Raw genomic sequence first — 12,916 nt, 5'->3', positions numbered from 1 at the left:
CTCAGTGTCCTGGGAATGATTGTACATCTCATCCACAATGAGACCCAAGTGCCTGTTTTTTCCCAAGATATAACACAGTGGTCATACAAAAATCACCGCTGCAAGTGAACTTGGTGTGTGGAAAAATTAAGAGTTTTTTTCTTGTTCCAGAAAAGGTGTGAGATAATCAGGCATGAGGCCATTCATTCTACAAGATGGGCAATAAGGCAGCAGGCTGTGGCAGCCAGCCACCCTGGCATGGCAGGGCACGAATGGACTTACTTTATCCAGCAGCAATACGGCCAATGTTCCTGGGGAGACCAGAAGATCATATAATAAATAGCAGAGCACACCCCAGAGACTAATTAAGCGTAACAGGCCCTTAGGTTGTTCCAACGCATCTGGAATTCCGCAGCACATCAATGTGGATTGTAAATTAGTGTCATTTAGATGTTTGTCTCAAGAAGCACCATACAAGTAAGTACATTTTCAGTCTGAAGAGGAAGACCTGGCAGGAACGGATCTCCCGTTGGGCAACGTTCATTAGCTGGGACTGCGACGCAGGGTGCAGCCCCACCACAGGAGCCATTTTCAAGCTGCACAAGAGCCCCAGGTCTTCTCTGAGGGAGAGCCCCGCTGGGCAGCAGGTGATGGGGAAAAATATCCCTGTCCATTTCCACAGGGCAAAGTACACAGGGATATTCTCCAGTATTAATTTCTGACAAATTCTGCACAACAGCAATTAGAGCAGAACATGCAGGGCTAGTTGCTTTGTTGTTAAGATAAATTCATTCTCAGAGCAGTCAAAAAGCATCTCAGAGATGTGTTGATAGTCTCCTGCTCTACGAAGAGCACCAGGAAAATATAGACTTATATTTCAGGGGAAAAAAAAAAAAAAAAAAAAAGAAAAAACACCCCACCACTGTAAGACTGAGATGAGCTTGGCACAAGCAGAAGGAATAAAGGTGCATTTTGCCTGGCATAAGAGCAGACAAGCCCACAGTGATGCATAGAACATGACTTGGCTGGAACCTTGGAGTTCCCAGTTAGAAACCTGATCTCACATCCACTGAAATCAATTGAAAGACTTCCAGAGAGTACTCTAGACAAGTTGTGGACTGAATCCTTAACCAACACAAGTAGGGAACAAGTTGGGTGATTGTTTTCAGGGAGTTTAATATTTGTTTGAAACACGAATTTCCAGGAAAAGTTCCCTAAAAGGAGGAATTCCTGTCACAGGAAACCATATTTCTTCACTGTTATAATTTTATTTTGACTTAATTTGCCATTTGATTAACTTTAAAAGCACTTTAATGAAGGCACTTCAATACATCTCCGGGTGAAGAGAACACATACCGTGAAACATGTTCCTCTAGCTAGTTGCTCATTGCTAGATGAGAGAAAACTTCAACATTGTTTCCCTCACCACCCTTTTCTCTTTTTAAAATTAGTGACTTTACACAGTTGCACTGTGTGTAGAAAGTACCATTTCAAACAGTGTTTGCCTGAACAAATCTGGACTTCCAATTAGATTTGTAGGTTGGATACAGTTCAGTTGTGTTTGTCTGAGTCTTTGCTGTTGTCTCCAAAGAGATAGTGGCAGCTCCTAGATTTGCTTTACAATCAAAAGCAGTAAATTAGATCCATTGGTAAGTTACCATTTAAATATGACGAGTCCCAGAAAAAGTTTCAAAAGAAGCTGAATGGTTATCAGTTGTAAGCACTGTCCAGATAAAGTAGGGTCACATAGCTACTGGGTTCGGTGCAACAAAATTGTACCTATGTAAAAATTACCTTCTGGGAAGAAGAGGTTAGAAGTCAAGCTGAAGAAGGACACAGGATGACATGCAAGACCTCTTTGTTAAGCAGGAAAACTTCAAAATATGTTTGACTAAACTGAACACATGAAATTAATACATTGTATTGGGTTTGCGTGGCAAGGTTTTGGTAGCGGGGGGGGGCTACAGGGGTGGCTTCTGTGAGAAGCTGCTAGAAGCTTCCCCTGTGTCTGATAAAGTTAATGCCAGCAGGTTCAAGACGGACCCGCCGCTGGCCAAGGCCAAGCCCATCAGCAATGGTGGTAGCGCCTCTGGGATAACATAGTTAAGAAAGGGAAAAGAAGTTACAGGGGAGTTGCAGTTGCAGCCAGAGAGAGAGCGGAGTGAGAAGATGTGAGAGAAACAACCCTGCAGACACCAAGGTCAGTGAAGAAGGAGGGGGAGGAGGTGCTCCAGGTGCCGGAGCAGAGAGATTCCCCTGCAGCCCGTGATGAAGACCATGGTGAGGCAGGCTGTCCCCCTGCAGCCCAGGGAGGTCCACGGTGGAGCAGATATCCACCTGCAGCCCGTGGAGGACCCCACACCGGAGCAGGCGGATGCCCGAAGGAGGCTGTGACCCCATGGGAAGCCCGTGCTGGAGCAGGCTCCTGGCAGGACCTGCGGACCCGTGGCCCCGTGAAGAGAGGAGTCCACGCTGAAGCAGGTTTGCTGGCAGGACTTGTGACCCCACGGGGGACCCACACTGGAGCAGTCTGTTCCTGAAGGACTGCACCCCGTGGATGGGACCCATGCTTGAGCAGTTCATGAAGAAGTGTAGCCTGTGGGAAGGACTCACGTTGGAGAAGTTCATGAAGGACTGCCTCCTGTGGGAGGGACCCCACGCTGGAGCAGGGGAAGAGTGTGAGTCCTCCTGCCCCTGAGGAGGAAGGAGCGGCAGAAACAACGTGTGATGAACTGACCCAAACCCCCATTCCCCGTCCCCCTGCACCGCTCGGGGGGAGAGGAGGTAGAGAAAATAAGGAGTAAAGTTAAGTCTGGGAAGAAGGGAGGGGTGGGGGGGAAGGTGTTTTAAAATTTGGTTTTATTTTCTCATTATCCTGCTCTGATTTGACTAGTAGTAAATTAAACTAATTTTTCCCCAAGTCGAGTCTGTTTTGCCCATGACGGTAATTAGCGAGTGATCTCCCTGTCCTTATCTTGACCCACGAGCCTTTCGTTTTATTTTTTTCTCCCCTGTCCAGCTGAGGAGGGGGAGTGACAGAGCAGCTTTGGTGGGCACCTGGCATCTAGCCAGGGTCAACCCACCACATACATTAACAATCTGCAAGAGGTTAACTCCCACTCATACATAACTATGGTATTGTTACAACACGGTCTATTTGGGCAGAGAGATATGAAAAGTTGTTAGACTCACATTAAAAGAAGCACTCGGCCCAAGACTCTTCATCAACACTGATGTACTAAACAGCTGGTGAGAGACTTGTGGACACAAGTTAAGTGCCCATAATCTATGCACTGTACCCGCAACAGAAACCCTTCAGCACAACATAAGGGCCAATAGAAGCACAACAGAAGGGCCAAACTGCCAGCTTCCCATCTCTGACCTATACATTAGCATTTGCAGAGGTCCACATCTGACAGCAACACAGCTCCATCCAGGTTTTGGAGAAGCCATCCCTTACAGGCCACCCTCCTGCCCCACTGCTGCAACCACTAATGCATGCGCTTGCATTAAGCACAAGACAGCAGGCCACTGCTGGGTCAGAGGAAAAAAACCAAAACAAACACTGTTGCTGCCTAGCACAACAAGCCACACTGACAACAGCACTAGGAGAGGCCACCCCAACAGCTTCAACACCCCTTTCCATATTCACCAAGCCAGGAAGAAGAGAGCAGCCTGGCTTTGCATGTGGCTGGGAATGTTCAGCTGCCCAGGCAGCAATCGATGCTCCAGCTTTCAGATTTCAGCTACATCCAGCTATGCCCCATCACGGGACATACAGGAATCATCTCCTCAGTTGTCTAACTGATAAGCCAACGCCACTACTACACACGTGCTGATGATGCACACCAGCTACTGCCTACGTTGCCACACTGCTGCCCAGGCACCTGCATGGATGGAGCAACCGCAGATAGCAAGAGAGGCAAATCGTGCAGCCATGTGCAGAGCTGAAGATTGCTGGCTGGGGACAAGAAGTAAACGGAGCAAGTGCAGGCCGGCATGCGATGACGAAGGCATATAGGAGCAGAAGGCAGTATGGATATAGAGCATCTCAATGGGCTGAGGGTGCTGATAGGGCACCGGGAGTGATGGTCCTCATCAGGATTCAACCAGTTTGCCCCTCACTTTGCACACTACCCCCACCCAATAGTAGTCAAGAATCTCCTTCTGTGAGCCTAAAGAGCTACCACCACAAAAATAAACTGTGTTTTCTATTTACCACAGCTGTAGGCCTCAGACACTTGGCCTGGCACCCTGTCACTAGACACACCCCTCACATCAACTGAGGCAACAGGTCCAGCCAAATAAATTTACTGCTGCTTATTTCTTTGTTTACAACTCATTCTTCTGCCTCAGTCCTCCCTTGGCACTAAGCAATAATTGAGCAATAGTGCATGCATCTCATATTTCCACTGCCACAGGTTCAACACAGAACACAAATCACATAGAGAGATGTATCGTGGGTGCAAATCTCTGCAAGCTGTAGCTGTGATTCCTTAGTCTATGAATAGCTGTCTCACTGACTAGCAGGCAGCCCATGCATCACGAACTACAAAATACCCAGCATTATTTATTACCACTCATCAAGGTTCTCCCAGTTTGAAGGCTGGCCTCTTAGCCATGTCAGACATTTTTTCCACACCAAACATTCAGTATTGGGAGACAATGGCAAGATCCTCACATACCAGAGGTCCCTCATCTCTCCACACCATCCCAGAAGTGTGGAGCAGCTGAGGACTTGAGGTAGCCTGGGAATCTGTGGATTTGCTTTAAGCTCAGTGGAACCAGAAGATAGCGTGGGACAGTCTGTTTTAGCACACTAATACAAAAGTCTGTCAGGAGACAGGGGAGATGACAGAGTCCCGTGGTAGCGATTGCTATCTGCAGGAGAGAGGAGCAAACTGCAGTCCTCTGATGATTTGCAGGAATAATACCTGTGACGATATAGACCTAGGAAGTTTTATTACAAGCTCTGTATAAGTGATGGGATTTCACCTTATATTATCAAGTACTGTACCGTTAGAAGGATACTCCTTAAGCAACAGCATAGACTGTCCTGTTGTAAGAGACAAACAAGTCTGTTAGCAAGCCTGAAGGATACAGACTCCTTGTGAATATCACTTTCATCCACGCAAAAGCTTAAAAAAATACAGCAGACAGCAAGTAAATAATTAAATATTGCAGGAGAACAAGTAATTTTTTGTAGATGTTAACAGCCACACTGAGCTGTGTGTAACAGCACATCACGAGCTCTTTCTGCAGCACTCTGAAAGCTCCAGTTAGTGAACCCACATTTGGAAAAACCAATGGAGGATTAGTAGAGACAAATCTCTTATCCTACTACGCTGAGATGTCCTAGCCATTTTGAGCCTCTTTGTAGAAAGGACGTTCTGGCTGCAAACCCATTCTACCAGTAAATTTTCTCTTATGAAGGATCTGTCATTCAGAGCTACAGGTGTTTACACCAGTCAGTTCCACCTACATCTACCTGTTAGGTTACTTTCTTTTACAGCTTTGTAAAAGAGCCTCATTATGGCTATTAATATGTCTGATGCTACACTACTGTAACTGGAGACTCAAGGTGTGATATCCTAATCCAAGCTAAGAGCAGCTTCCCCTGAACTTAAGCGTTTCCTCAGTTTGCTGTCCACAGTAACTCCAGCCTTTACATGACTACCATTAAGGTAAGGGCGACATTGCAGAGATCCTGTATGAACATTTGACATAACACAGGTCCCATCTGGAGAAGGTGGAAATCTAAACAGACAGAAATGCAGGAAATAAACAAAGGTAAGTGATCCACCAGTAATGGCTAAACGAGGCAAGGGAGAATCCACATCTCCTCATATTCCCCCTTTGTGCAGTTTCCAGGGCACTGTCACCATTAGCTAGATCTTTCTGAAGCAACTTTCAAGGAGTTTGCTAATTCCCTCTACCTTCCTCCATGCATAGATAGTACCACAAGGCATATGCTCTAGTGTTGTTTACGGAGCAACAAGTAACAGAGTAGTCTGTACAGCTTCCAAAGGAATTCCTGGTCACTTACTCTGCGGTTATCATAATACCAATATGTGTTTCCTGGTTACTTCTCTTTGCAGTGTTTATACGCCAAGAACAGATGATCGTTTCACAGAAACCAAAGAGCCTAACCGAGTGCAGAGACAAATTACAGTATAGCAAAAAACTTGGTGCATTACACTAACAGAGTAGGTTAAATTCTCAAAGCATTTTAAGCATTTAAGAAATATATACAAGCTGATATTTATTTGTAGGAAGATTTTTTTTTCCATGTTGGACAATGTCCACCCATTCTTTTTTAAATTAAACTCTAAGAAGGTAATTTGAAAGATAAGGCTGGAATCTGTCTTTACTGCACGATTCTGTAGTTAAGATAGAACTCTGCAAAGTATTTGCAAGAAGTCCCACACTAACCAGCTACTTTTACATGGACAATAGTTATTCCACCAAGAATTCATGCAGGTCAAATGAAACAAGACCAATACTTTTCTTAAAGAATTCCATCCACAAACTATTGAAATACTAGTAGTAATGAGACAGTTTCACATCTAGCTTGAATGGTTTTGGTTCTGCATATTGTATTTAAGCACCTAATGTTAAACTTATTCCTTTGCTTTGCTGGTGTTCCTGGGGCTTTTTTCCCCCTAAATAAAATATCAGAGGTGTAACACAGATTAGTCACATCTGAGACATTCCAGCACATTGGTTTGCCAGTCAGTAGCAATCTGAATGGAGTTCTGTGTAAAGCTCCCACTAAGAAAGAAAAATGCATACAGATTTTGCCAAAGCTTGCTCAGATAAAGAGAGGATCCTTGAACTCCTTTGCAGGAGCCAAGCAAAATGCATTAGCTTGCACTCCCAGTATGCAGGGCCAAGGGGAAAACAAACAGAGAGCTAGCCCCACTTACTGGCCTTGTGCCCTTTCCACACCATGAAATGACTGAGGCAACATGGAAGAAGAGTTCTCCATACCCTGATGAAACGTACAGGCCAGCTTGCTCGTATCCTCATTTCCAAAGGCCTTTGCTTTACTAACAGGTGTAAATGCATTGCTTCTTTTTGGGTGCCTGTATGATGTCCAGTGTTTCACCTTCCATAACTTGAAGTTGGACAGCTTCCATACTGTCAAGGAATGCACTGAAAGTGATGCTGTGCAAGAGGGTGAGAGAGAGAATGAGGTGCAGTTTTGTACGTAATACGATCTACAGACTTTCATACTGCATGCAGTAGGAATAAAAGTAGTCATTAGTGAGATGAAGTATAAATTTTACACTCCTGTAGTCAGTTACTTAACTGATCTTTCCAGAAACTTGGCAAAAGAAGTGTACTGCAGCTATGCATATATATTATACTTAATGATGGCCATTAAGCCTGCAGTCACAAGATTCAGTTTTTGCTGCTAAATTTGTACTGCAGCCTCCCAGATTTTGTAATAGTTACTGACAAGGTACAAAATAATAGTCCTGTGAAGTCATGACCCTGATTAGTAAAGGGGTAACTGCACCCTCCTCTTCATCTTCGTCGGTCCCAGTGGGTTTACACCAACAATAAATTTCGTTCATTCTTTGAAGATGAAAAGTGCTATAAAGTGCACTTTATTAAAACCACTATAAAGACTTGTTATTTTTGTTCATATACCTGCTGAGTGATGGTTTCCAGAAGTCTAACGGCACCCCCTGAACATGCACACTCACTTTACTTTCTGGCTTGGAGAAATCCTCTTAAAATTGTAGGCCACTTTTCCAGCTTTTGGTGTACAGCTTCTTGTATGCTTCAGGACTATAGATCAGCCATTTCTATAACCCAGACAGCTGTGTGGGAATACAGCTTTACTCTAAGGTAGAAGTGATACAGCATCTTAATAGATAGAGATGATCCAGTGGACCAGGTTCAGAGTCAGATACTGATCTTGACTCTTGACCAGGCCATGGACTGGTGAGTTTGGGTTTAGATGTGGCAGTGCCAAATTCTCACCATCTTTGACCCCAATCAGAAATCTCCCCCAATGATTCTAGCAATGATTTCTTCCCCTGCATGATGACTTTCTTTACAGGGGAAAAATCCTGAGAAGCCTGCAGGACCATTTTTTAACTTCGACTGAAAAATATCCTCCCTCTCTTTCCTTTTTGGTGCAGAATATCTGAATCACTGTTTCCCAAAACAGTGTCCCAAAACTCACATGAGCTTATTCTTTTGAGGCTGTTGACAGAAATGTTAGTGCTAGCAAAAGAACAGCCCAGGTTCCTAGTACCCACACCATGATATAAATCTACAGTCACCAGGCTCTTCCAAAAAAAGATGCCATCTCCAGGTATGCACCTTTAAAAGTGGTACTCTTCCTACCAAAATTGTCTGCCTAGCATTTTCAAGCTCTGTTGTATGGATGCCAAGAGTATGATTTCCGAGAAGCACTCAAGAACCTTGAACAAAGGCTTTGTTCAAATTACTAACTGCAAGACTGCCTCCTGAACTTTCCTTTTCTCCCAATTTAACAGCTCTATCATTTCTTTCAATTTCTGTATTAATCAGCCAACTTGCTTCTCAGACTACATCTGCTAACCACCTTCACAAACCAAGCATCCCATCTGTGCCTAGAGAGCTTTTTTCCTAAACAGAAAAAATAAAAAAATAAAAAAAAATAAAAAAATAATCAAGACTTAACATGAAGAGGAAAGGAGTCAGTAAAAAAATCTCATTTTGTACCATATGCAGCAATTAAATAAGAGAAGAGAAACAAATGTTTACTTCAGTCACAAACACAGAGAAAATGAACTGAAATAATCAGTCACATATCTCAGTTTGTGTTCTTATGCAGCTCAAAGAATGTCCAGAGTCTGGTGAATGACACTAGTTTTCCTGACATTTGACAGTCAGAAATCCCTGCCTCAATGACCTTTACAACCTGGATGATATTTTTGCAGGCATGTCTTCCAAAAGATTAATCGATGTCTATTAATGATCTGTCTTGCTTGTGATCGGAGCAATAAAATTGTTTGTGTCTATTCCTATTGCCTCTTGTTTGGCAGTCAGCAGTGACCGCAGCCTGTACATTCCACCACCTCTGCCCCTTTCCTAAGCTGCCAAGAAGTCAGAAGTTTTAGAGATTTAACCTATTGTTATGACAATCCTATTTCTTACAACTTAGTTTCCAAAATCCCCATTCCTGCCTAAGTTTCTGTTAGGAATAGAAGAAAGCTCAGAAAATCCCGCAGACAACTCTTGCAAACTACAGGCATGAGGAGGCTTTTCTTGTAGCAAGTGTCCCTTGCAGCTGCATGCCTTGCCTCCTTCAAAGGCTATGTTTGGAAAGGACACTCTTTTCCTTTCTACCAGAGCAGTGCCTTTGGAAACACAGCCTTGTAGAGGGAATATAGTAAATTAGCACATATCTTAGTTGTCTTGCCACTTCGTTCCACCCTATTATTCTTTTTAATGGCTTGTCAACATGAAGATATTTTCATGAGACAGCAAACAAAGGGGTCTCATGTCCCTTAGCAGATTTCCTTAATCAAGGTTTTTGGGCCTCCTATTTTAAGACAGGAGAAAATAGCTGATCCAAAACAACCCAGGATTTGCAGTGATTGTCACAACATCAAAGCAAGTCTGCTTCTGCTGGAGCATTTGCTTTAAATTGTTCTCTAAGTCCCAGCCATTACTGAGCAACTTCCCAGAGCATCAATGTTAACCAAAAATCTATATAGATAGCAAGTTTTAGAAGTATATTAACAAATTAAAACCATACACTTAATTCATCTGTACAGAATTCAGTTCTATACTGCTAGAGGAATGAGAATAAGAGGTTTTATCTATTCCAGTTTAAAAAAAAAAAGACAAGAAAGGAAGTATCTTCAGCAGTTGATTTACTCCTTTCTTTAGTCACCCTGCCACAAACCAAACTGAGCACATAGAACAGGATGGTAGGATAATCCAGGTGGGAATGGATGCGTGAGCCATAAGAGTAGACCAGGTTGGTTTTATTTTACATATTTATATTGTCATACACACACACACATATATAGTATATACACAGACTGAAGTTCTATACACATACATACACACATTTCCTTTCTGTCTTTCTCCTTAAATTCAATCCTGCTCTTAAATATGTAGGCCACACACACAGCTCCCACAGATATCAGTGGCAGTGCATACGTCCATCTTTGGGCTAAAGCTAGTTTACCTAGAATGTCTTACACGTGAAGCCCAGCTTCATTTTTTAATACTACTTTACATTTAACTTTTATTCACTTTCCATGAACATCAACGATCCCAAACAAATGTAAAGAAAAGCACAGGGTTTGTTCTGGATTCTTGAACAAACATTTCCAAGATCTACATCAGTATACAATGTTCCATATTTTATAGAATATCCATCCCATCATGAGCTGCACTGCAACAGGCAGGGAGGGGAGGGAGAAGGAATCTAGGTCTTTATTCTTGAAAGTTAACTTTTACATACACACAGCTGAACTGCATCATAACTTCTGTGTTAATTCTTACGAATGTAATGTATTTTTTAAATTAATATTTAAAAAAAAAAACTAATAAAGGCAACAGTCTTGCAAAAATGAGTATTTTCCACATTTGTCTTACCAAATAGTTAAAGGATATAAGTCTTGTTCGGGAGATATGGAGAGAAGTCATAGGTCCAACTCACACACCTGTGATATTAACATAGCTGACTTCCATTTTCTCTGTCTTTTCCTCATATTAAAAATGAAAGCACAGAAGAATAATATCTACTCTAGCCTTACCTCAAACATCCATCCCACATTTACTCCAGCTCTTCCATCATAACAGCATCCCCAAAAATGCCCTCTGTGCTCAGTTTATGCTCACCTGCGACCCAACTGCAGCTCATGAAGCTGCACGCCTGCAGTGACTTAACTTGGGCTTTACTCAGCTCTTAATTCACCTCAGCAACAGTGAAATTGTTTGCTCTTCACACTATTGTTAAATATTGTCTTCTCATCAGGGTTTTCACAACTATGATACTCTCTACCAACTTCCCCAATAAATCAAACCCCTAATATTCAGCAGGTATCTGAAAAGCAACTATTTACTATACCGAGTACGCACAAATATGTAACTATTTAGGAAAAAAAAAAGGTAATTTTCAGCTTAGGTGATGTGGATGACTATTGCATTGAAACAGTTATGTAACTGCATGTCACTCAATACTTTAGTGTGTCAAGAGACGCAAGAACCATTTCAAGCTTTTTCTTTTCACTTAGCCTAAACACCATTTTAACTAAAAATACACATTATGGGGACAGCCTCTCCATATGAATATTGTGACTTTTAAATGCTGTCTGTATTTAAAGTTTCTGGGAAGCATACGCTGTTTATGTATCTTCTGTATGTGCAGAAAGAAATAGAGTAGATGTGAAGTTAGAGCTGCCCACCAGGGAATGAGTACTTGATAGGGAAAAAAGGCTTTGCTGTGGGTGTTTTTAGTATCACTCAGATTTCTAGAGATGCTCATTTGCAAATGGTTTCATGGCCTGTTCTGTGGAAGTAAAGTAAATTTCCGACCACAGATGAAACTCTAAGGGCAGAGCTCCCCAGGGGGAACCCGTGGTAGATATTTCCTTCTTGTGACCCTCCACTCGTAGAGCTGAATTTATCCCTGAAGTAACTCTACTGATGTTACTATTACATGAGGGATCAATTTCCCTTACCTCATTTGTTTCTTTTTTAAAGCCAAAGAGGCCAGGCCAGCCACTCCGAAAGAGTAAACCACCTTTTTTCCATTTCCACCTGTGCAGCTACAGCAATTTAGAGCCAGCTAAGAACCTGTCCCACTGTCTCTAATGGTGGGTTAGATTTTATGGTCAACATGGGATGATTTTCTAGTGAAGGATGTTGACACTAAAATAGTCCCAACCAGTTTAGAGCTGGATTCAGGTTACCTCGGATTGGGGTACTGGGGGTTGAAGGTATACAGAATCCTCTCCAGCTTGAGGATATTAATAGCGGTTCAGTACGAGAGGCGGGAGGTAGTGATGGTATGTGTATTGCCCACAGTGCTTGAGATGTATCATTTCTAGGTGGGTTAATAATGATCAAAAGTCTCACCCCTCACAGATAGCTGGTAACTGTCTAAGGCTGTGTTAGAGGCTAGGTTTCAGGCATGGAGTACGTACTACTGCCCTTAAAGTCCGGAGAGCTACCATTTCTGAGTTAGCCAGAGGCCGTGGTGCAGTAAATCCAGGAGCTGTCACTCCTGTGATATGTTCCCTCTACTTTCCATCAAGTGCTGCTGACCTTCATGCTCACAGAACTGCTTTTGCAAAGCAGTGCAAAGGTCCATGACTTCCATGCTCCGTTTTACATTGGCCACGTGATTTATGAGCAGAAATCTTGTAAAAATGGAATTTCAGCTGCATTTCCTTCACTGACAGGTTGGCAAACATCTTATAAATCACAATGCTAGTGCCAAAATCCCTGCCAGTGATCAACAGATTTTATCAAGCTTTGATAGCCTCCAAAACCAAGTTCCACAGAATCTTGTTCTAATTTATTATTAACTTGCTATTAGAAAATGTCGTTGAACGAACAATATTTGGTACAATGCCAAGTACACAAAACACCTGCAACACCTGCAAATAAATTGTATCTTGTGATAATCTAAAAATGCGTATTTCTTATTGTATCCTGGGAAGAATGGGGAAAGTCACTTGATTATAAAACCACCACAAATCCTGTGCACCATGTAATCAGCCTCATTTTATGCACTGGCTTTCTTCACATCTGTGCAAATAAAGCCATTGTTACAACGCACAAAGAGCTGTGGCATATAATACACGCAGCTATGAAACCATGAGTGCTGCTACATGTTGAGTCTTTAAATGGAAGGTGGCACATCTGCTTTTGGCATAGGAGTGTAAATCAATCCAAGATGTTTATTAAAGAGTAA

This window comes from Gymnogyps californianus, chromosome 2 (genome assembly GCF_018139145.2).
Source record: "Gymnogyps californianus isolate 813 chromosome 2, ASM1813914v2, whole genome shotgun sequence".
In the NCBI taxonomy this organism is placed as follows: Eukaryota; Metazoa; Chordata; class Aves; order Accipitriformes; family Cathartidae; genus Gymnogyps; species Gymnogyps californianus.
Note: the sequence above shows the minus strand (reverse complement) of the source record.